The sequence below is a fragment of the Aegilops tauschii genome, chromosome 7 (genome assembly GCF_002575655.3).
Source record: "Aegilops tauschii subsp. strangulata cultivar AL8/78 chromosome 7, Aet v6.0, whole genome shotgun sequence".
NCBI classification, from domain to species: domain Eukaryota; kingdom Viridiplantae; phylum Streptophyta; class Magnoliopsida; order Poales; family Poaceae; genus Aegilops; species Aegilops tauschii.
Genome location: NC_053041.3, coordinates 590,055,042 through 590,058,305, shown reverse-complemented (window position 1 = coordinate 590,058,305; position 3,264 = coordinate 590,055,042). Strand labels below are relative to the sequence as shown.

The window sequence follows — 3,264 nt, the reverse complement described above, 5'->3', positions numbered from 1 at the left end:
TTCATCACTTTTCATAAAAAAAGTTCACGGATAAGAAAATAGTTCATCGAGTTTGAAAAAAAGTACATCGAGTTTGAAAAAAGTTCATCGAATTTGAGAAAAAAGTTCATGGATATGAAAATAGTTCATTGAGTTTGAAAAAAGTTCATCGAATTTGAGAAAAATGTTCATCGAGTTTGAAAAAAGTTCATCGAATCTGAGAAATTCATCGATTTTGTGTCGAACCAGGAAGAAAGAAAAAAGAATAAGAAAAAGAAAAGAAGGAAAACAGAAAATGGAAAAAGAAAAAATGATAAAAGAAAAGTACAAGAAAGAAAAGAACTAGAAAAGGTGCATGTAATCATATTAGGCTTGGTGGCGTGGTGGTTTGTGTATTGTACGACGAAGCTGCAGGTATCCTGTTCGATTCCTAGTCCACTCTCTTTTAATCTGCTTTTGCGCTTTCAAAACAGAAATAAAAGGGCCGGCCCATATAACGACAATGTGAGATCGGGGGGTGTGTGCCCTGTAGGAGCTGGCCTATATTCGGCGCTTAAGGCGCCGCGACAAATAGGATTTGGCTTAAATTGATGCCCTTAGTAGTCAACCCGATGTTGGAGATACTATACTACAATACATGTATTCGTTTTGTCCAATTACTTAATAGTGCAGCTGCGCTATTTGGTTGTTACCGGCGCACGCACTATCCGACAAGGCGCACACGTCGCTCCCTTCCAAAAAGAGCCAGCACACCGATCCATCCCGTTTGTTGTCTCTCTCTCAAGGAGAAAAAAACATTATCCTTATCCCTTTCCCCGTCTCACCATGGAGGTGGAGAAGAAGCACGGGAGCACAACATCGCGACGCCTGGGTGGTCGATGTGGAGGCGGTAGATCGAACTAGAGCCCGACGAGAGGCCTGCCCGTGAACTGGAGCAGCGCCGCCGCCGTCTTTTCCTCCCAATTTCTTGGAGGGGAGCTGGAGCGATGCCGCCGCCGGCGTTGTCGAGCCGTCGAGGTACCTGCTCCTCTTGTGCGCCGTGATTTTCCTTCTCATCCATGCTGGCCGCGAGGGTTTCTGCCCCGCCGCCAGGAAGCCGTGCGCGGAGTCTGCATACTGAGGTGTTGCGGACGCCAAAGACGGAGGAAAAGGGCAATGGAGACGTCGATTTGTCGTTGGTTAGAGGTAATGGCACAGTAGCGCCTCCAAATCGAGGTATGGTAATTCCAGTTTAGAAGTATGGTTTTGGGGATCATCCTGTTGGTTTGGGTGCTTAGGTATTGGTTGCTGGCTGCCGGGCCATATTGCTTATGCTGCAGTAAGGCTAGTTGAGAACTGGCGTGATGCCAAATTGCCAATGTTCTGCTCATGAACTTTTGAACTGCTGTATAAAAAACGAGAGAGGGGGAAAGACACACTATATTTGGTGCTAAATTTTTAATCACACTGAACATCAGGGTCAACCATTAGTAGATTTTAGACTAGGTTTGTGTCAACACGTGGGTTTCCGATGGTTTATGGAAGGCATGATCCAGTGATATACTGATGGGTTATCTCTATACATGCAGGCTGAAGCTAGATCCATGGAAGTAGTAGTTGTGGTAGAACAAATCATGTTCAGCTCTTGTTTCTGTGTGGAAATCTTACAATATATTTTCCATATATTTTTGGCGAACTTTATTGATGAACAAAGCTACGGTTTAGCATCCAGACTACTTACTATAGTTGCTAGAAATCTTACAATATATTTTTCATATATTTTTGGCAAACTTTATTGATGAACAGAGCTACGGTTTAGCATCCAGACTACTTACTATAGTTGCTCATCTGCTCTTCGTTCGACTTGAGCCTGGTAGTTTCATTACAACTGCAACTTGTCTGGTCAACTTGATGTATTTTTCCTTTTTAATAAGACCCCACACTTTTTTGTGTTGTACTCCCTCCGTTCCTAAATATTTGTCTTTCTAGAGATTTCAAATGGTCACCACATACGGATGTATATAGACATATTTTAGAGTATAGATTCACTCATTTTGCTCTGTATGTAGTCACCATTTAAAACCTCTAGAAAGACAACTATTTAGGAACGAAGGGAGTACATCATAGCAACCATGGCGGGGATTAGCAAGAATAAAAGAGCAGCATCATGCATGAGCTCCTTATCGAGGATAGGGGCTGTCTTGTTTCCGGGGCGGCAATTGGAGAACTAGAAGAGGTATTTTCTCGCCCTTTTTTTGTCACGCTGCTATGCATATCAAATACACACACATGGATCAATCACGATATTTTTTCTCATCTTTTGGTTGTTTCTCCTTTGGTTTATGGTAGGATCCAAACCCTGCTAGGACCATGGGTCTGAAACATGGACGGACAAAGTTAGTAGCTGCTCTTGGTTCACATCGAGGAAATCCAGGTGGGGAAGTTGCTCAAAGCATATAGTATAGTTGCTCAAGGTATAATGTATAGTTTCTCAAAGATCAACTGACATGTTCTTCTTTTTTAGAGTTGCTCAAAAGAGAGAATAGTAAATAGATATTTTTCACAATAATGCTAATTCTGGTAGCCCAAAATGAAATACATAAGCTTTATGCGCCACACCGTACATCCAGGACAAATTAGCAATCCTCTCCTCATCATCCATGTTAACTTTTCTTGAACAGAATAAATGCTACCTTTAAATATAAGTTAGGATCCTGCTGCCTCCCGAAAGTGGTCGATTCCTCTTCCAGGTCGCCATCTTTCAAACTCTAGAAGCCTGGTCCGATGGCCCGTCTGAAAGCCCGACAGTCCTGCATCATCCTCCCTGTGAAAATAGCAACACAAAAAAGGAGCCACTAGTGATAGAGCAATTTCGAAACAGAATAGAGCAACTGCATGTCATAAGGCATAAAGCACCACAAAAATAAAACATGGTGTGATTTGGGAAGAACTACCATGCAACAAAAGCAACAATAACAAACACACAAAAAGATACCAGAATTGTCCTACATAGTTTGGATCCCTTTTGTAATGCACAATACATGAAAGATTACATAGTTGCCAACAATCAACCATATAGTTGCCTAAAATCATGTATCCAGTCACCCAATCCTCATGAGCAGAGCATGGTGTGATCGTAAATACTTGGCAAATGATCATAGAGGTGGGAGGGGTGGAGCGAGACATGGGGATGATGTCTATGTTGGAAATATGCCCTAGAGGCAATAATAAATGGTTATTATTATATTTATTTGTTCATGGTAATTGTCTATTATTCATGCTATAATTGTATTGTCCGGAAATCGT

General features: G+C 41.9%; 1 long non-coding RNA gene across 1 annotated transcript; it reads left to right on the top strand.

Annotated features, from left to right (window-relative positions):
* Positions 1-774: 774 nt before the first annotated feature.
* LOC120968270 (uncharacterized) lies at positions 775-2,948 on the top strand. Its single transcript, XR_005762584.1, has 2 exons — positions 775-2,194; positions 2,308-2,948. It is a non-coding gene; the product is annotated as an uncharacterized lncRNA (long non-coding RNA).
* The last annotated feature ends 316 nt before the right edge of the window (positions 2,949-3,264 follow it).